General features: G+C 38.8%; 1 long non-coding RNA gene across 1 annotated transcript in view; it reads left to right on the top strand.

Moving 5' to 3' along the window:
• The window catches only part of LOC118355357 (uncharacterized), a 33,398-nt gene extending 23,486 nt beyond the window's left edge, over positions 1–9,912 (top strand). Inside the window, exon 3 of the long non-coding RNA XR_004817692.2 lies at positions 9,798–9,912. This is a non-coding gene — a long non-coding RNA (uncharacterized LOC118355357). The remainder of the gene's footprint in view (positions 1–9,797) is intronic.
• The last annotated feature ends 12,459 nt before the right edge of the window (positions 9,913–22,371 follow it).

The following is a 22,371-nucleotide window of genomic DNA, read 5'->3' as shown; positions in this document are numbered from 1 at the left end:
TGGGTTAGATCAGGTATGATCCAAGCAACAGCCACCATGCCGCTCTCATTCACATCTCTATCTTCCTGTGACAGCTAAGATTTATAATTTACCATGGGTATGTGAATCCCTAAACAGTATATTGTATAGTTTTTGGAAAGCTGAATGGTAAGCATAAATTTATTTGTGTTTAGAAAGTGCAATATTGCCATATTATGTTATTGTTACCAGGAGATGACAAGCTGAATAGAATTTCTGGACATAGTTTGGCATTAGTTTTCTGCGAGGTTATAGAATCCTTTAGGTGAAGTCAATGCATAAGATTGTGAGCAGGGAAACATTGGAGTCAGTCACCTCAGTTGGGGTATCTGGCAGGACTATAGTGTGGACCAGGCTTTGAGCATGTGCTAGAAATGGGGTCAAATATAAGGGGGCTCTTTCATATTTTCTGCTTCTTATGTCACCACCTACATGCAGCCTTCAAGAGTAGGGAAAGATAAGTAATTCTTCAGTGTGGAAGAAGTATCTTAGCTAGCCCAAGTTGCAGGGTACACAGGAGAGCATATGAACTTCAATTAGCACAAGGTCAAGATAAGCCAAAGACAGATAAGAATCTGGACCTGGCTCACAAGCATATTCTGTGCTCAAGTTAAAAAGTTGATTGAATTGAGGTCTTAGTGAAGATAATCCTCATCTTTTATATCTCTTGCCTAACATTGCTTTAGTTAGACCAGTTGGCCAGATTCCAACTTTCGGCCTAGAGTATAATGGTCCTTCTCAAAGCAGAGTGAGGGGAGATGGCAAGAGTTGGTTGCATTTGGCATTCACTCCACAGCTTCTCACTGGATCTGGTACCTATGCCCTCAACTTCTCCTGCTGTCCTCAACTCGGAATCCCTCTGTTACCCTTTTCAGAGAACAAATCTTCAGACTTTTCCCAGTGGAGCAAGGGAAATGTGGAAAGGATGAGGGAATGTAGGAATCCTAACAATTTCTGAAATAGTATTCACTCAGCTTTCCTTATTTCAGACAGCTCTCTTACCCCAGGTTCAAGAGATCTTGGGGCTTCTAGTTCCTGAACCCTTGAAGTTCCTGTGATGTTAATTGGGCTGGTTCTTCCCAGCTTGTTTACTGTGGATACAGAATTCAGCTTTCTTAGACCTGGTGAGTTAGTTATGACTTGTCCTTCTCTTTCTAGCTTCCAAATGTGTTGCTGTTGTCTCTTCTGTTCTCCCATTCTTCTGGGTTTGTGTCCTTTGAAAGATTCCTTACTATAGTTCTGGTTTTAGGAAGGAATGAAAAGAAAGATGTGTTACCTAAACCTAGAACCCCGAAAATAGAATTTCCTTCTTTTGTCTAGAGCTCACTTAAGCCTCTCCAGGGGGACTCATCTGCCGTATTAGGGGGAAAGTATTAATAGTGTTCATTCTTTTTTTTTTTTTTTCAAAATTTATTTATGATAGTCACAGAGAGAGAGAGAGAGAGAGAGAGGCAGAGACACAGGCAGAGGGAGAAGCAGGCTCCATGCACCGGGAGCCTGATGTGGGATTCGATCCCGGGTCTCTAGGATCGCGCCCTGGGCCAAAGGCAGGCGCCAAACCGCTGCGCCACCCAGGGATCCCCCATTCTTTTTTTTTAAATAGTGTTCATTCTTATTTAAATTAGTTCAATCTGTTAATTTGATGATAACTGGGGGACACATCTAGAGAAGGAGATCTAAGGAGAAGACTTTGTGTCTTTGGGGCTTGTGTTTTCTGAAGCCTAGGCAATGTTCCTGTTTAGCTGGCATTTTCCTGTGAATTTGGTACCTGGTATTGTGCGCCCTCTTCTTCTGCTTTCTCAGAAGCTTGCAGTGCTCCTTCGGTTGATCTGCTTTATACTGGGCTTCCATTGGCTGCAGGCCTGGGTGTTCACCACGTTCTCCTGCTATCTACTGGCCCACAGGTCCACCTCAGCCTCAGCAATAAGGTCACTGGCTGCTGTCACTGTGGATTTAGTGTCTAGCTGGCTTGATCTCAACCCTCATGCCCCATGGGAACCAAGGACTGCTTTGGAAAGCTGAACTTAAGAGATTCCTTCCACTCTGGGCTTCCTTGTTGATGTGGTCATATGGCAAATTAGTAAAGGAGATAATTAACTCCATAGTCCTCAGTGGGGAGTAGGAAAATAAGCTGCTGCTCCTGCCCTCTATGTTATGCTAATATACCCGCCCCATACCTTGAATAAGGGATATTTGGACCCCATGATTAACAGTCCTACTCTCCTGCCTCCCTGACTTACTAGAAAATGAAGGATCCTTTTCTTGTACTTTCTGAATCATGTATTTCTTTTGTCTTTGAGCAGTATCCTTTCCATACTGCAGGTGATCTCTGTAAGCGTTGGGTCTTAATTTTAGTGAATAAAAGAATTTGGAAAAATTCTCTCTCAGGACCATAATAACATTTCTATTTTGTATATTAGAAGCTATTTATTTGTTTATTTTTTTCTCTTTGCATTTCTTTTGTAAAATATCCTTGTATTTCTCTAGACAAATGGACTCCTTGGGTTGACCTACTCCAAAGAGTCAAAAGAAAGAAGCAGATATTTTTCAAAATATAATTTGCTGCATTTCTGATGAATATAATTACATTGGTGTAGGTTAAAATGACTCAGAAAACCTGAGGTTGGCTACATGTTGCGTACCTGGAGAATGTCTTGGACTGTGGGGTTCTGCTTACTGAAACAGGATTTGGGGAGGATATTTTCCTCTTAAACATTAGCTATGTGAAATAGAGACATTTCTTTTTTTATTATTATTATTTTTATTTATGAGAGAGAGAGAGAGAGAGAGAGAGGCAGAGACACAGGTAGAGGGAGAAGTAGGCTCCATGCAAAGAGCCTGACGTGGGACTCGATCCCGGGACTCTGGGATCATGCCCCGGGATGAAGGCGGCGCTAAACCACTGAGCCACCTGGGCTGCCCCAATAGAGACATTTCTTAACATTTCATTTGTAAGATCAAGTTGCTAAGACAATGAAGTGGGAAGTTTATAAAGCATTATAAGAGCTTCATGAATTGTTACCATCACTGTTCCTAATACTATGCTTATTAATGTTGTATTCAGAAGGAGTCCATTTCTTTGATTTGAAACATTTGAAATCATAGAGATCCAGTTTTGCTGATTTAGGGTGTTCCCTTTCCAAGTACTCTAGAATTCAACAGAAACATCTTTGGAATGGCAGGTAAAAAGGTGCAGGGAGAAGCCAACACACTAAGGATTGTTAAAAATAATCAAGGAGAGTGTTGATGAACAAGTGAATGACCTGGCTAAAGATGCCACCTTGAAAAAAGGTGCACAAACCTTGTCAACTTTGCTGTTTTTACTGTTTGTTCCTGAATTGGTGACTCTTTTGGTTAGATGGGCTTAAAAGAACTTCTATAAGTACGAGAAATCTTTTTTAAACTCTCAGCTAATTTCATGGGATGAATAAAATGTCTAATTTGATATTTTCAATTTAAAATATTTTGAGGAGATTGAATATGCCGGAATCTCAAGAAAGATTATGTTGGGGTTATGGGATTTTGAGTGATTTTTTAAATGCTTTTGTAACCCCCAGAAGTCTCTCAAATTATTTTTATGACATCCATTACTTTTCTTATCAGAAAAAATGATAAAGATTCACATTCTAATAACCACCTTCGATTTGGTCCTCAGTAGACATGTTTCCTATTTTACCATTTCATTTGAGCTCAGTATACATTTTTAAAATATAATTTGAAATGGCTCAATTTAAACTAAATTGCTAACTTTGTGGCAATATAGTGTTGCTAAAGATTAGTTTGGGAACAAGGATCTGTGTGGGTTCCTGCATTTCATCAACTTCTTGGTCTGAAACAGACTCTTATAGGGATGCTGCATTGAGGTTTGAATGAAGACTTAAAGATTGTGTATATATTTTTATGTTGTCTGCCTTTTATATATATAAGCATTTATACATGTACAAGACATCAATATATAAGTTAAAATAAAAAGACGCTTTGAAAAGTTAAGTAAGTCCTCATCTGTACAATAAGGAGAGGGTCTTTGAGGTCTCTTTTGGCTGCCGAATTCTTTTTTTGTATTTCAACCCAGAATCTACCTGTGGGAAGTTGAGGAAAAGCTGCTATTCTCAAGGCTGGCCATATGGGGGTGCAATGACTCCTCATAGAAAAGATACTCAGCCTGAAAGGAAAATGATTACACTCCAGAGTTGAGTTATTCTAGGAAGACGCCTGGCCAGTTAATTATGCTTCTGGTTCCTGGCAAGAGCAAAAACGTCATAATTTTCCATAATTTAGACAAAGATGTGTTTTGAACTGTGACAAAGGCAGTGCCAGTGCATGTGACTTTATTTCTCTTCTAGTCTTGTGACTGAAAAAGGTATTTGAGTATTGAACTCTGTATTTGTAGATGGCCTTCTTTTGTTCTCTTTAAAGCCATGAATTAAATAACAGCACTAGGAGCACCTGGGTGGCTCAGTGGGTTAAGCATCTGCCTTTGGCTCAGGTCATAGTTCCAGGGACTTGGGATTGAACCCTGACCAGCTCCCTGTTCAGTGGGAGTCTATTTCTCCCTCTCCCCTGCTTGTGCTCTTTTTCTTTCTCAAATAAATAAATAAAATCTTTAAGAAAAATAAAAGAAATAGCAACACTAGTTTACTGTGTGCCTCTGTAATCACTTTTCCTTGAGCCCTAGTTAGCTGTCTCTTGGTCCTCCATCCTATCTACATGTGCCCTAATCCTTTTCCTTTCTCTCTCAGCTAAGTTACATCTCACGACTCCATTTCATCCACTCTTTAACTCATCACGGTTTGGAGTCCACACTCATTTCTAGGTCACTGGTGAACTTCATATTGCCAAACCCAAGATGCTTTCTCAGTCTTTATCTTACATGCCATCTTAAAACTCTTTGTCCTTTACTTCCTTGACTCCAAATAGTCCTGGCAGTCCTTCTCCTTAACTATTCCTCTCAGGTCTTTATGGACTGTTCCTTTGCTGTGTATCCATTAACCGCTGGTGACCCTCTGTGTTCTAAAGTCTTCACTTCTCTCTTTACATGCTTTGCTTGAGGGATCTCATGCCTATCTATCATCATTTTATCTTGTAGTGGAATGATGATGAATGCTAAATTTTTATTTTTATCTTTGACCTCATATGGGATCTTCGGTTTTCATATATTCTACAGGAATCACAGACTCATAATATCCAAAACTGTCCTCATTGTCACTCTGCTCACCATCTCCAGTCCTCACCACCAATGCCCCCCAATGTACTATGGCTCCTTGATTTCTAGCTTAATTACTGTCACCACTATCTAGTTGCCTAAAGAAAGACTTAGGAATCAGGTGAATCTTCTCAGTTCCCTGAATCTTCTGCATTTAGGAAATCAACAGGATCTAATAGTTTTAGCCCTTAAATATATATATATATATATATATATATATATATATATATATATATATATATATTCCAATCTGTGCCTTCAGCCCCATCCCTAATACCAGCATCTTCTTAGAGTCATTTATCCTGTCTTTCTTGGAGCCTTTCGGTATGTAGTCTCCTGTCTTCTGTCTTGCTTTCTTTAAATCTGGTCTCTACAAAGTAAAGAAAATTTGATAAAACTGAATCATTTAACTTTCTTATTTAAATATTTTTTAGTGCTCCTCATCACTTAGATCAGAGTGTGAAGTTCTTAATGTAGTGTACAAGCCCTTACCCAGGTGGCTCACTGTCTCTGGTTGCTCCCTGTCTTTATCTCTCACCAGTTCCTGGTCACAACATTATAACCTAATGTTACTGCTTCTAGCTCCTCATTCCCCTCCTGTTGATTATGTCTCTGGCTATATTTATTTTGTTCTCTTTCTCTCAAACTCCCTTCCTATCTTTCTTTGTCTTAATAGCTCTTGCTTATTATCCTGTTCTTGTCACAGGATATCTCTTCTGGGAAGCTTTCCCTAAATCCCTAGTTGGATAGTTGGATTAAAAGCTTATTTTTCTCACTCTCACAGCACTGTTTACCTCCAACTTAGAACTTCACATATTTGATTGAAATGATTTATGTACCTGTCCCTTCCAGTGGGCACTAGCTTTTTGAGAGGAGGAATCACATCTATTCATTTTTTCTCACCCTCAGCTCCTGGCTTAGAGCTTTGTGCAAAATGAGTGTTCAATAAATTGTTGTTGAACAGAAATTGAGATTTTTGAGGCTCAGAGTCCTTGAGGGTACTCTGTGAAGTCTACTTCAATTCTAAGAAAACTAAACTATGGTTTTAGTAGGAGCCTTTAAGTTCCTGGAAGAGAGAAGACTTGAGTTGTGTTGTGAAGAGATGGGCGTATAGGGTTTGGACTGATTGAGAGAAGTGAGGGATATAATCAGAATTAATGAGCAAAGGTGAGAAGTCTTACATGGAGGACAATGCAAGAAACAACACTAAGCAAACATCGTGTTTCCAATGTGGAGTAGTGGGAAATGAATTAGGATATGTAGAATCAACTTATTACAAACTTCTAATGAGGAGCTGGTGGATTTCAGGCTTATTTTTATAGGCAGAAGGAAATACTTGAGATTCTGTGAACAGAGAAATCACATATTCAGAGCCATACCGCAGGAAGAATAATCTGGCACAAGATATAAAACAAACTGAAGTGGGAACAGATGGGAATGAGTGAGGCCACTAGGAAATTATTATGGCAGCTCGATAGGTGCCAGATGATGAGCATTTGGACCAAAATGGCAGCAGTGTGGACAAAAGAGAGTTAAATTTTGAGCCATTTTAGAGGAAAAAATAATAGATTGATTGTATGTGGTGACACAGAGAGCAAAGATAATGACATTCTTAGATTAGTATATGGTGTTTCAGAAATGCAGAAAGTTAACAACAAAAAAGAGAAATGGAAAGGAAGGATGTTTTGTGGGGCAATAGGGGACTTTGCTGTGAAATCTTTGAATGTGAGATACCGAAACTTCACAATACTTCTATTTACTAGATGTGCTTAAGAACTACTATATGAATTTGAGTGAGTGAATGAACAAATGAAATCTTAATGAAGGGCACCTGGATGGCTCAGTGGTTGAGCATCCTTCTGGTCAGTACGTGACCCTGGGGTTCCAACAGGGAACAGGTTCCCCCTGACAAGGAACCTGCTTCTCCCTCTGCTTATGTCTCTGCCTCTCTTTTTTGCATTCTTTCATGAATAGATGAATAAAATCTTTAAAACAAATCTTAATGGAAGGCTTCATCAGGCATATGAAACCATACTACTATTGACTTATGGCGCAAACTGAGTTAGGGGCAGGAGTATAGATTAGGGAATTATGAGCTTAGAGTTGTGAAAATCACTGGGTTACATGAACTTCTTAAGGAAGAGGCGTGGGGAGAGAAAGGTAGAGGACCCAAGTGTAAGCCTTGGGAGACTTCTAGGTGTGAAGAGGCAATGAAAGCCAGTGGATGTGTAAGGTCAGCCAGATACAGACCTGTTTCTCTGACTATAACTGAGTTGCATGCCTTTCAAATAGACCAGAGTTGTCTGAACAAACCAGAAGGCAAATTTCCAATCATGAAAAATATTTTTTAAAACATATGGCATATAAGTAGCAAGAGTATATGAAAGCTTTTATTGTCAATCAGAGAAAAATGAATATTCCAGTAGGAAAATGGACAGGTGGAATAAGGAAATTTCTTAAACAAATAGAAAAATTTAAGAAACATGCAAGAGTGTTCAACTGCACTGGAAAGAAAAGATATATTGAAATAATATGATAGGACTTTGTTGCTTAGCAAATTGGAGTATTTTTAATAAAAAAACAATCCTCAGAGTTGGCAATGGTATGGGAAATAGGCACTTGGTAGAAAAATAAACTTACACAAACCTTCTGGATGATGATTTGGCATTCATATCTGACTCAGTGATTTGGTTCAGTGACTCCTTGAAACCTAAAAAATAATTGCTTGGCATAAAAATAAAATGTAAAAGTGTTCATTTCAGCTTTTCTTATTAGTTATATAAGGTATACCATTAAAACTCTTTCTAGCTGATCTTTTTTTAAGATTTATTTTATTTATTCATGAGAGATACAGAGAGAGAGGCAGAGGGAGAAGCAGGCTCGCTTTGGGGACCCTGATGCAGGACTCAATCCCAGGACCCCAGGATTATGCTATGACCTGAAGACAGGTGCTCAACCACTGACACATGCAGGCATCCATCTAGCTGATCTTAATAGTTATTAAATTATATACATTGAGATATTTTTAACACTTATCCCGAGTATGTTGAATTGCAGTTCTCCTAATTCTAACTTATTTCATATGTTATGCTCTTACACATTGTTTTTATCTATTTCTATTGATTCATTTATGGCATTTAGCTCTCTTCATTTACAGTTGCACTTCCTTATCTTCAAAATTCTCTACAGCCTCAGGTTTACTGAGCCTCATTTTGATGTAGTAAACTACCTGGTGTCTCCTTGATGTATCATGAACATATCTTTACATTTCATCAGTCTTGCACTCTAGTTGATTGTACACAAGTCGATCTTTTTTATTTTTCAGAGAGAGTGTGTGTGAGAGCAAGTGGGTGGGGGAGGGTAGCAGGTGAGGGAGAGAGAGAATCTTATGGAGGCTCCATGCCCAGTGCAGAGCCTGACATGGGGCTTGATCTCATGACCTAGGCTAAATCAAGAGTCGGACACTGAACCAAGTGAGCCACCCAGGCACCCCGCAAACCAATCATTTTTAAGTCTCTAGACTCCTAAATCTTTGAAAAAGCAAATAGTGGTTCAGAAATGCATAAGACATTTTAAACTGTCAGAAATGCACTCAAATTTGACAAACCTTTTTATACTTCAGATTAAGAATAGGTGACTTGTTTTATTTTACATGTTGTGCAAATTCTGAATCTAGTTTCTAAAAAAAAATAGCAAGAAAATACATACTTAGTAAGCTTGTACAATTTCTCATGAACAGCAAAAAAAGCCATCAACCACATGATTAATATTTATAAAGAAATTAGTTAACACTAACTGGTAACATTTTCATTTGCTGTGGTGGTCCATCCTGACCCTTGGGAAATTATTCCAATGCTTCCTATGTAATAATAATAAACATGATAGATAGATAGATAGATAGATAGATAGATAGATAGATGGCAAATATTTGGAAACTTTGGGATATTTATAACTTATAAATACAAAATAAAATATTTTGCTTTCCTAACAAACATAGAATGCAGTTATTACTTATTGCCTGTTTGAACATTCTTTGTCTTTGTTATTGCCAAGAACCAGGAGGGAAATAGAAGCTCAATTATTAGTCACTAAACATATGAACTTGTTAAATGTCCAGGTTCAGTTTAAGTTTATTCTGAAGGCTCACTACTGCCCATTTTTACTGAATTGGTTTTCTCTTCTAGGCAATGACATTTACTCAGCATATTACTAAGTGCTTCTTAAAAATACTAAGCAACACAAACTTCATATTTTAGTACTGAAAAGAATGGGAACATGTACTTTTTTACAAATCTCATTTGAAGTGTGACTCTAACTTAACAGAAATGTACTGTTTCTCAGAGGCATGCAGGGCAGAGAAAAGATTGTAAAGTACTCACTTAATGTCACAAGAAGAATTTACTGAACAGTCCTGGCCATTTATAGCAGATGACTACAAAGGCTGTAGGAGACACCATAGAGAACTTTTTACAGGCCCATTCTGCCCTTCTTATCGCAATGAAGATAAAGATTTCCACTCCAGTTTATCATTTTTCTTATCTGTGAAATGACATGCTATTTCTGCTGTGCTTGGCAGGTGTATAATGCTGGTATTTCACCGAAGATTCAGGGTTGCAAATCCTTGAGTTTTGTGTGGCCACAGCCACTTCCTGGGATTGTCCCAAGAGAAATGTAACCATAGACATCCAGGTAAGGCAAAGCACATTCTCTGTCTCTGTAAAACTCTTGCTGAAACCCCCATCAGAGTGAGCTCTGTCCCCTACCACTGCCCTAGTTCTATCCAGTCTTGGCTTCTGTCCCATTCCAATCTCAAGACTGGGAGAAACAAATCCAAGGAGCTGTAAGGTAGAGAATGTCTTCTTAGGATCTAGCATATCTGTATTTAACCTACAAGGCCCAGGGGAGTGTCCTCACCCACACAGGGGAGTCACCTACTGAGGCTTGGTCATTTAATCTCCTGGCTATATCAAGAGCTCTAGTTCTTGGTACTTCTATTAATGTTTTTGAAGTTGATTAAAATAGGATGGGTAGGGAAAGTAAACAAGAAAAGGCCAGTGTGTGGCAACTGTTGCAACAGGATACTGGCAGTATAGCACAGTGGTCAAGAAGGCAGGTTCTGGTGCCAGAATGCCTGGGTTAAAATTCTTTTCTGTCACTTTATCACTTACTCAAGTTTCTAAATGACTTTGTGCCAATGTTTTCTTATCTGTGAAATGGGGATGATAATACATGGCTTATGAGAGTTATATGACTTAATAGAGGCAAAGCACTTTTGAAATATACTAAATATTTAATAGACATTTGTTATCATTATCCCAACATATCATGTGGCCATACCCCACACAGTTGTGTTTTTAGGAAGTGGTCATCGATATTCAGAAAAACAAATTTTATTTGTGTAGTCATTATGGACTTAGGTAGACTTATTTGTCCTAACCACATTCATAATCGACTGATTTTGAAATTAGGCAGCCAGCATATTAAGTTATAATGGAAGGCATAATTGCCAGTGATCTAGAATGTTTTGGTCTGATTGTTTGGTCAAGTTATCTCCATGTAGAAAAATTACATGAAGGGGGCACCTGGGTGGCTCAGTGGTTGAGCATCTGCCTTTGGCTTAGGTCGTGAACCTGGGGTCCTGGGATCAAGTCCCACATCAGGCTCCCCATAGGGAGCCTGCTTCTCCCTCTGCCTATGTCTCTGCCTCTCTCTATGTGTCTCTCATGAATAGTAAATATTAAAAAAAAAAAAGAAAAATTACATGAGATGGGAAGTCAAATTATAATCAGTAGGTTAAATGGAAAACATAAAATTAGATTATGAGAATATTACGAGACACTCAACATCATGATCTAATGCACCCTATCTATATCTCTCAGAGCAAATATATAGATTGATAGATCTAAATGCCATCTTTTCAAACAGTATAGAAGACAAAGGGAGATCATTACTTGTTAGGCTTCTCTTTTTTAGACTCCAGTCTGTCTCCTTTTCCATTAATGGGTAAAGGAAACACTGTGAATACACTAAAATGGTTAGGTTTTCTGATTAATTAGTTGCAGGCATAGTCTAGACTTTTAGTCTAGACTTTTCCTGTGTTTATATTCTATTTTTTCTGGCCCAGTTTGGAGGTTCCCAAATCTCAGGCACACAATTATAAATATTCTCCTAGAACGATGTTCTTAAGCTATGCGCATAGGAAGCACCTGGGCATCTTGTTGAAATACAAAGATTTCAGGGGGTCCTGCTGCTGCATTTCTAACAAGCTCCAGGTGATGTCAATGCTTTTGGCCTCTTTTTGTTTCCTGGCTTTACTGTCAGAAAAATATAATCTCTAAGCTCTGGAAGTAGTATATAAAGTGAATAGAGGCAGTGATTTGCTGTTGTACACAGGGAACTTTCTTTTCTTCTGTGTACAGACAGCATTATGATTTCCCTGATCATTTCATATGGCTTTTATTAGAATGTTTGTTAGCATGCTTTGTAAGCTGTAAAGAGTTATATAAACTAAGTCATTACCTTTTAATAAATAAATCCTCCTATGTAGATTGTCCAAGGAAGAAGAAAATGTGCAGTAAAGCAATGTCTATAATTTATATCATCTGCCCACATGTTTTGATATGGGCTCTCATTAGAGTCCACTGTTGTTCTCTCTCTGTGGCATCTATTTTAGCACAGAGTGCCACTCCCAATGAGCACATATTTTTTTCTTGTTTCCAGTTTCTGTGCAGATGACTCCCTGTCCCTTTGAACAAACTGCCAAAGTGTATTTTTTTATATATGCAACAATTTCTGTTTTAAGTGAGGTTTCAAATGATCTGCACCATATGTGGTGAAAATCCGTTTTTCTCATTTGATGGAGTAATAAACAGATCATATCTGCTCTGTGTATACATTATTTTTAGACATTGTTGTTGAATTATCATCCTGATAACTACCATTTTTTGAATTCAAAACATGTCTTTGTACCATGAATTATTATATACTTTGAATACATGTATTTTTCCCTAATCATTGAAATAATTGAATTCTCGCTTCCCAGGTTAGGTCAGGTTCAACTATAGTAAAATCACTATAGTAAAATTACTCTCCAAATTTCAGTGGTTTAACAAAATAAACATTTGTTACCCAGTTATGGAAAAACCAATGCTGGTCAGGAAAGATTCTTCATCTTATGAGGCCATCATCTTGATTTGTGCCTAGGTCCTAATCTATAAAGGCGACTGAGTGATGATATGGAGACGTCAATGTTATTGAAAGTAAAGTTTATTGCTATTCATAGTTAGCCTGGAAATAAGAGGCATAGTGTACCAAGTAAGGCCATGTGGAGAAGTGCCACCCATTGTTGGTCAGGAGGCAGAAGCAGGAGCAAGGGGAAAGCATAGGCCCAGAGCCATTATTGTGTTTTCTGTGGGGAAGTAAGGCAGGGTAAGGGAAAGGCTAGTTTGAATAATACTGGTGTGTTCTGGTCTATAAGGATGGTATCTCTAGTTTTCGTGTGGTAACTGGCCCTGGATAATTTAGGGCAGGGAGCATACTAGATTAGTATGTGAGAGTTAGATAAAGAGGGTAGTTGGGGACATGAAGTTGGGATTGGTTGGGGGTTTCTAATATAATTTTTGTGCAGTCAGGAAAGCTGAATTGCAGAGGGGTTGTAAACAACTGTGGCAATTAGTTTGTTCTGGATTAGTTTGATTAGTAGATGCAACATAGACAAATATGGAATCGAAGAAAACAACACATCTCAACACATGAGTTTACCATATCAGAAGGAGAGAGAGAAGTCCAAAGGGGATGTTTTTAAAGGTCAGATCTGCCTGTCCACAGTCCCAATTCTAATGGCTCCAAGCCCCTTGCTTGGAAGGCTGAGGATGTAGTCTTTCCATTAATTAAGAAGAGGAGAATAAGATAGGATTTGGATATATATATATATATATATTTCTGGTGGATTGTGGTTTATCCAAAGTAATCATCTTATAAATAAGAAAACCAGGGCTTGAACTCAGGGCTTCCAAAGTCATTTTGCTCTGTATCACATGATGTCTGAATTGAATATAATAATCCTGGCCATGAGAGAATAGGCGAGTGGATCATATTTTACATGATGACAACTGAGAGGATACTAAATTATAATTATTGTGAAAGCCATAACATAGTTGAACTAAGAATTTAGGAACCAGCTGAGTCTTATTCAACCATTCAGAGCATTTACTGCAAAGGAAAGTGCCTGACTTTTCAGTTGTATTATCAAATTTTGAAGATCGACAGCCAGGGGGATTAAATCAGCCTGGTAAATAATAGCAAAGGCCTTTAATTTTTCTCTGAAGAGAAACACATAAAGAGCAAATCTTAGGGATCCCTGGGTGGCACAGCGGTTTGGCGCCTGCCTTTGGCCCAGAGCGCGATCCTGGAGACCCGGGATCGAATCCCACATCGGGCTCCGGGTGGATGGAGCCTGCTTCTCCCTCTGCCTGTGTCTCTGCCTCTCTCTCTCTCTCTCTCTCTCTCTCTCTCTCTCTGTGACTATCATAAATAAATAAAAATTAAAAAAAAAAGAGCAAATCTTATCACTAGCAGGTACTTTCGGGTGAAGTATATTGCTGAGAGTCTAGCCTACCATCCTCAAGGTTCCCACACCACATTCTTGCCAGTGCTACCTTGATAACACAACTAGAGAGTCATCTGCAATGCTGTCGATGGTGAGGTCAGGAAGGGTACAGTCCAACACATTGTGCAAAAAGTCCCAGTTTTCACCACAGTGAGTTCCTGGAAACTATGTCATAAGGCAGACATAAAGCATATGAAGTGGATTACATTTTGTCAAATAAACAATGCTGCACATCAGGTGAAGGTTGTTCTACTGATCAAGCACTAAATATTAGTTAAGTTCACACATATGATTAGATGATTTTTGAAAACAGGGATATATGAATTTTTTTAAAGATTTTATTTATTTATTCATGAGAGACACACAGAGAGAGAGAGAGAGAGAGGCAGAGACACAGGCAGAGGGAGAAGCAGGCTCCATGCAGGAAGCCCGATGCGGTACTTGATCCCGGGTCTCCAGGATCAGGCCCAGGCTGAAGGCAGGCGTCAAACCACTTTGAACTTTTCACGATATGCAGTCCTTTTGAGCCACCTGGGCTGCCCTACATGAATTTTTAGAACTTAAAAATAGTAATATCGCATTCTAGATTTTATAAAATGAACCCAAATTAGAGGTCCCATTGAAACTGAAGAGGATAGCAATAGAGTATAAAGTGTGCCTGTAACACATAAATTACATTTCTACGGTTTTGTTAAATTTGATCCAAACACTGCTAGTTTTAACAATTAGTAATTTTATACCAACTTTATAATGTGAAGTTTTATTGAAATTATCTAGGGGACTCAAGTCTCTTTAAGAAGCTAAGGAAATAGGAGGTGCAATTTTACATATACACATTTTGCCTTTTATGAATATTAAGTATACATTTTCAGAATCATTCCATGAGTTTACTGAGTCAAAGAGGTGTACTAGGGAAATGTGGGGCAGTCTACAATAGGCAAGTGGCAAAGATTGACCCAGTACTTAGATCCAGTCCAACAAATACTGACAAATTTCTCCCTTAGGTTTGGCAACAGTTTATTTCAGACAGATCTTATTTCAATTAGTATGTCCCATTTCCCAAATAAATCATAACAAATGTTCTGCTAACTCAAATATTTCCACATTAAAATTTAATTTACTAATGACCCAGCTGTTCCACTCCTATTTATGCAAGAGAAATGAGAACTTACATTTTTGCAAAAATGTGTTCATGAATGTTCATGTTAGCATTGTTAATAATAGTTACCACGTAGAAATAACTCAAACGTCCACCAGCTGATGAATGGATAACTACATGTGGTGTATCCATACAATGGAATGTTATTTGACCATAAAAAGGAATTAAGTTCTGATGTATGCTCATGAGCAAACTTTGGAGACATTATGCTAAATGAAAGAAACCAGACACAAAGGACTGCATATCGTGAAAAGTTCAGAATGGGGAAACTGATAGAAACAGAAAGTAGATTAGTGGTTGCCAAAGGCCGGGGACTGGTGTGGAAATAGAGGTGGAGGGATGTGGAGTTACTTTTTGGGGTGATGAAAATGTTATAAAATTTATTGGAGTGATGGGTGGACAAATGGTGAGTTACTGAATTGTACACTTTAATGAGTGAATTGTATGGTTTGCACATTCTATCTTAGTAAAAACAACAACAAAACACTATCTGTTGGATAATTCACCACTCCAAGAAGTGGTACAAAAATCCCTTTTCAGATGCCTGGGTGGCTGAGTGATTGGGCAGATCTGCTTTCGGCTCACGGTATGATCCTGGGGTTCCAGGACTGAGTCCCACATCAGGCTCCCAGCATGGAGCCTGCTTCTCCCTCGGCCTGTGTCTCTGCCTCTCTCTATGTCTCTCATGAATAAATAAATAAATATTTTTTTAAAAATCCTTTTAAATAGTATGTGTTCTGATTTCAGGATAAAAAATACAGCTTTTGTAACAACATTCCTGGCACTCTGGTGTGGGGGAAGCAAAATAAATGATTAGTCCCAACTGACACAGAGCTTAAAATATTGTTGAGGCAGTAAGTCTCATATCAAGAAACAGAGAAATCCTGCTAGTTATCATCTTTATGACTTGGGGGAGGGGCTATTTTTATTAGGTCAGAATTGTTTCTCTTCAATGTGATGTGCTTTTTGATTTCCAGACAGTTATAAGTGCATGCTACATTCTGGATATGATGCTTATGAAGGAGAACTACTGTTTAATCTTCATTCTTTTCTCAAAATGCCACGATCCAGGAGGATAAAGGTTAAGAATGCTGAGACAACCACCTTGCTGAAAAGGGATCTATATGTAAAGAGGCTCTGGAGACCTTGATACAGTTGAGCATGACTGTTCATTGGCTCTATTGTCCTGAGCAAGACATTTATCTTTAAACTACAGTTTGCTTCTTCTGCAAAATGAGGAGGCTAGATTCTCTCAGGTTCTTTCCAACTCTCTATCCTAGTTACGTAGTAGCGGATGTTGATTTGGGTCATTTTAGAAAGCATTTTCCCCTTTGTGCTGCTTTTAAGGAAAGAAAATGAATACATTTTGAAAGAGAAACTCATTATATAGTTTGTTTCATAAATAAGGTACACTTACCAGAGTGATATGAAACTCTAAAGTTTTATGGTCTAAGAGTTATTACCTCACCTTTTATATATGTGAGTACATCACACATGTAGCTGAAAAGTGCAACTTCTCTCTACTCCTAGGAGGTGTTAGGATTGTATCCTTTGCCTAATGAACTACATTTATTTACAATTTTAGGAAGAAGAACATTAATAATGAAACTTAAATAATCACCCATAATGTTACTGGTTTCCATTTGCCCAATTATTGAAGACTCATTTATCTCTTGCTATCTGTTGGCATTTGATCAAAAACTCAAAAATGAGTCATGGCTTCGTGAGTCTTACTCTCTCTCTGTACCCTTTACCTTTATGACTGTGAGTGAGAGAGAAGGTGGGTCATACCCAAACCCACTGATAGCCAGTAACGGAGGAAATGAAGGGAACTCTACAAAGCCCAAGGCAAGAATAGGTGTTTGTTGTGGTAACAAGCTTGGAAAATGAAAGTTTGATGTTATTTTCTATTTTTCTATGATAATTATTTTGATCCTTTTGTTACACTCTTTAAAGGACGAATAGCATGAAATAGAATTTTGTATGATACACACTCTCTGAGATAATGAATATTCCAGATGCTCTTGTGAATGTTGAATTCTGGAGCCATTGAGCAAAAACATTATTATGGGTTAAATGTTTGTGTCCCTCAAATTTAGTATGGTGAAGTTATAAACCCCAATGTGATGGCATTTGAAAGTGAGCCCTTGAGAAATAATTAGGTTTAGGTAAGGATGGAATTGGTGCCCTTTTATTTTTTAAGAAAATGTCTTTTTTTTTATTGTGGTAAGAACACTTAACATAAGGTCTACCCTCTTAAATTCTTGAGCTAACAGTTCATTATTGTTAACTATAGTCATAGTTTTGCACAGCAGAGCTCTAGGACTTTCATCCTGTAGAACTGAAACTTTATATCTGTTGAACAGCAATTCCCCATTTCTCTCCCCCGTTAGCACCTGACAACCACCATTCTACTCTGTTTCTGTGAGACTGGCTGTTTTTAGATGCTGCATGTATGCGGATTCAGGCAGTATTTCTTTTATGATTGACATATTTCATGTAGCACAATGTCCTCCTGGTTCATCCATGTTGTTGCATATGGCAACATTTCCTTCTTTTTCAAAGGGTAATATTCAACTGTATGTATACACCACACTTTCTTTCTTCATTCGTTCATGTACTTTATTATTTTTTTTAATTTTCAAGTAATTTTCCCACATAGAACAAGAAACTGGGTTTTTTATTCCTTCCCCCACACCCCACAATGGTGAACACAGCATGCTGCACATGATTGTTACTAGATGTTTATTCACAGTTTTACTCTGTAAAGCATAGTTAGGAAAGGTATTAATTATTCCTACTTAATCAGTTTTGAAATTAAGGCAGAGACCTATCTGGGTTTACCAACCATCTGCTTCTAGTCTTAGCTGAAGACTGGAGAGGATAGTACCCTAATCTCAAAGAATTATTCTGTCAAATTAAAGATAGCCACAAGTTCTTTGTTACCTTTCCCATCAAGAACTGGCATTTAGGGCCCCTGGGTAGCTCAGAGGCTGAGCATCTGCCTTCAACTCAGGTTGTGATCCCAGAGTCCTGGAATCGAGTCCTGCATCAGGCTCCCAGCAGGAGGCCTGCTTCTCCTTCTGCCTATGTGTCTGCCTCTCTGTGTCTCTCATGAACAAATAAATAAAATCTTAAATAAAAAAAAAAAAGAACGGGCATTTATTTCTCCTCCTCTTGAATCTTGGCTGGGCTATGACTGCTTTGATCAGTGGAGTAAACTGGAAGTCTGCTCTAACCTAGCTTTTAAGACTAGCACCCTCTTCCTTGGTTTCTTGGAGCCCTGAACTTTCACGTAGAAAGTTCAAATACCCAGAGTGTCTGGGTGGTTCAGTCAGTTACGTGGCTGCTTTGGCTCAGGTCATGATCTCAGGACCATAGGATTGAGCCCGGTGTCAGGCTCCCTGCTCAGCCAGGAGTCTGCTTCTCCCTTTGCCTCTGCTCCTCCCCCACCTATGCTCGATCTTTCTCTCTCTCTCTCTCTCTCTCTCTCTCTCAAATAAATACAATGAAAGAAAGAAAAAGAAAGAGGAAAAAAAAAGAAGGGAAGTTAGTTCAACCACCTTGTGGAGACACTACATAAAGGCAGAGCCCAGCCTTCCAGCCATCACTGCCGAGGCACCCAGCATGTGAGTCTCTTAGCTCCTCTGACAACAGGTTCACCAGTTGAGTGACTACCAAGCTTCGGTATGTGCGAGGTCCAGCTGAGCTCTGTCCGATCTCTTGACCTACATCATTGTGAAATATAACTAAATATATTTTCTTCTAAGCCACAAGTTTGGAGATAGTTAATTATTATCCAATAGATTCCTGAGTAGTTGTTACAAGAAGTCATTGAGTTTACACATAAAAAGTATGTAAAGCAGGGCCAGATTAGTAAAGGTTAGTCCCTCATCCCTCTCTCTCACCTTCTTCTTCTTCCTATTATTTTCTATAGCTTCTAAATAACTCAGTGACTGAGCAAGTCTTAAAACTTCATTATTTTTTAAAGATTTATTTATTTATTTATGATAGAGAGAGAGAGAGAGAGAGAGGCAGAGACATAGGCAAAGGGAGAAGCAGGCTCCATGCCGGGAGCCGGACGTGGGACTCGATCCTGGGACTCCAGGATCGTGCCCTGGGCCAAAGGCTGGCGCCAAACCGCTGAGCCACCCAGGGATACTCAAGCCTTGAAACTTCAGATCTCCAACATTCATTTTACTTTTATGTCCCATGATGCTGTGCAACACGTTCTGGAAGGCATCGATGACACTGCTTGCTTCCTATCTTTTCACTTTCTTTGTTTTTGGTTTTGTTTTGTTTTATTTATTTATTTATTCATGAGAGACAGACAGAGAGAGTAAGAGACATAGGCAGAGGGAGAACAGGCTCCCTCTGGGGAGCCTCATGGGGGACTCGATCCCAGGATCCTGGGATCACAACCTGAGCCAAAGGCAGATGCTCAACTCAGGTGCCCTTCACTTTCTTTGTGTTATGTTATGCTACAACCTGAGGCAACCACAAGCCACCTGGGCACATGAAATTTCAATTTGACATATTATTTATAAATCTCTACTCCTTATTCATTCATTCAAGATATATTTATTGAGCATTGACTTTGTACCAGGATATGTGTTTGTTGCAGGAATGAATAAAGGAGACCAGCATTTTGTCCTCAAGGTGCTCAGAGTTTAGTGAGGGCAATTTATTAATAAGTGAGCAGATAAAAATATTTCAGAGTAAAGTGTTGTGGAGGGAATAAGTGTGGTGCTCTGAGAGGAGAAAGCAGAGGATGGTTTTAGAATAGTTCACTCATGCTTACCTGAGATTTGGCAATGAGGCTGAGGCCTGGAGGGATGAAAGGAACCTGTCATGTGAAGAGTCTGGGGAATATCATTCCAGGCACAGAGGAGCAGGTGCAAAGTCCCTGAGGAGAGAAAGATCTGGAATGGAAATGTAGCCTGGAACCTGGTGTGAGATGAGGTGGGAGAGCTGGGTGGAGGCTAGATCACTCAAGGCTTTGTGTACTCAATATTGGTAGGAAGTTTGGGTTTTACTCTAGGTGCAATGGGAGACCATGGAAGAGTTTCAGCAAGGAGTGGGGGGCAGGCATAAGCTTATTAATATCTTAGAGAGATCACCCAGGATGACATAGGAAGAATGGATTCCCCAGGGGTCAAAAGTGGAAGCAAGAAGAGCATTTAAGAGGCCATTAGAAGTCCAAGCAGAAGATGAGGGTGGCTTCATCTAGAGCATAGGAGTGAATTTGAAGAGAGGTAGAGGGCTCTGAGTGATGGGACAGAAAGGCATGGACATAGATTTGCAGGCTCTAGAATCAAGCTCCCTGGGCTCATCATCCCAATTTCAACACTTACAAATCATGAGACCTTTGGCAACTCAACTTCATTGTCCTCAGTTTCTCTCTTTGTAAAATTAGACTAATGATATTTGCCTATAGAGATATTATAAGTACTAAATAAGACTAGGACCTGAGCTGAAATCAAGTCAGATGCCCAACCCACTGTACCACCCGGACATGCCAAAAAGCTCTTTAAGTTCCTAGCACATACTAAGCCCTCAGTAGGTGTTCTCTATTGTTAAATTTTGGAAGTGGTACCTATAGGATTGGCTGATGAATTGGATTTGTGGGGTGAAGGAAAAAAGATGAAGCAAAGACTGTCATTTTTCCAAGCTGAAATAATTTTCCATTTCTGTGCAATATCCTGGTACTGTGGTGTTTTGTATGACATGATCTTATCTTACACACAGTCTTATAGTTTATGTGTGTATAAGAGTGTGTTTGTGTAACTGATTATTATTACTGATGGGAACACATTTTATCTCTGAGGAGTTTTGGGGCAGGAAAAGTGTTGGGAACCCCAGAGGCTAAACAATAATATTGCACATATGTTAAATTGGGGATGACCATGTTCTCTATGGTATTTCAAGATCATAAATATAGAATTATCTATATGAAATGGTGATAATATTAACTGTGACAATACTTGGAAATAATGAAAAATAATGTCAAGTAAGAAACCTAGTATAAAATAATACACACACAATGACTACAATTATATAAAATAGTAAGGATCAGAGGACAAAACTAAATAATTATCTTCTGATTAAAGTTTTATTGTTTTTCCTACAAAGTTAATTAAAAATGAATCTCAAGGGATACCTGGGTAGCTCAGTTGGTTAAGCATCTACCTTGGATTCAGGTCTTGATTCCTGAGATAGAGCCCTACCTACATTAGAGTCCCTGCTCAGTGGGGAGTCACTTCTCCCCCTCCCTCTGCCCCTCCCTCTGCTTGTGCTCTCTCTCTTTCTTTCTCTCTCAAATAAAGTCTTTAAAAATAATGGATCCCAGTATTCTGAGTGCCTTCTGTACAGCATTAACTTTTCAGATTCCTTGAGCAAACAAGATTCCTTTATCAAATAAGTTTGTGAATACCTTCAGTGGAGATTTCCCTCCCAGAAATACACAGGACCTAAAATAAAGTTTTTCACTTTGGGAAATAAAGTTTTTCACTTTGTATTTTTCAGTTTTCTTCCGACTAATTTAACCTCCAAAACCTTTTCCCCAAGGGACACCTATTAATACTTCTCATAAGTTTTCCCTGAAGAGCAATCTCAGGAAAACACAGATCCCAGCACATCTCACTTCCCCAAGTGAAGATTGGTGACTCTCACCAGGAACTACTTCCATGATCATGGGATAGGGAGCCTTGTACCATATATGATACTAAGACATTACTATCTCTTTACTTTTTCAATTAAAAGGAATTTGATTTTTGTATCTGATGACATTTCAAGAGGTAGTTCTGTAAACACTTTTCTGTTTTAAGCTACTCAGCCAAATAATTAATATCAGACCAGTGAATGCTAGAGGAAGTTTGTCATTTAAATAAACCAACTTTAATGGATTCATTTTTAAAAAATTTATTTATTTATTTGTGAGAGACACACAGAGAGGCAGAAGACATAGGCAGAGGGAGAAGCAGGCTCCCTACAGGGTCACAACCTGAGCCAAAGGCAGATGCTCACTGAGCCACCCAGGTGCCCTGGATTCATTTTTTTCAAAAGATTTTATTCATCAAGAGAGAGAGAGAGAGAGCACCAGCAGGAGGAGGGGCAGAGGAAGAGAGAGAAAGAGACTCCCTGCTGAGCAGGGAACCAGATTTGGAGGTCCTGATTCCAGGACCCTGAGATCATGACCTGAGCCACAGGCAGAAATTTAACTGACTGAACCACCCAGGTGCCCTGTGATGGATTCATTTTTAATGGAAGAATATTTCATCACTAAGATAGTTTCCTCTGATTTATTGATTTAAAAGAAAGAATATTAAAACTGAGTAGATTGAATTTTCTTCAACATTTTAATGGGAAATTTGACCTCTGTCT

The sequence above is a fragment of the Canis lupus genome, chromosome 7 (assembly GCF_003254725.2).
Source record: "Canis lupus dingo isolate Sandy chromosome 7, ASM325472v2, whole genome shotgun sequence".
Taxonomy (NCBI): domain Eukaryota; kingdom Metazoa; phylum Chordata; class Mammalia; order Carnivora; family Canidae; genus Canis; species Canis lupus.
The sequence above is the reverse complement of the archived record's forward strand: the minus strand, read 5'-3'. Positions and strand labels throughout refer to the sequence as shown.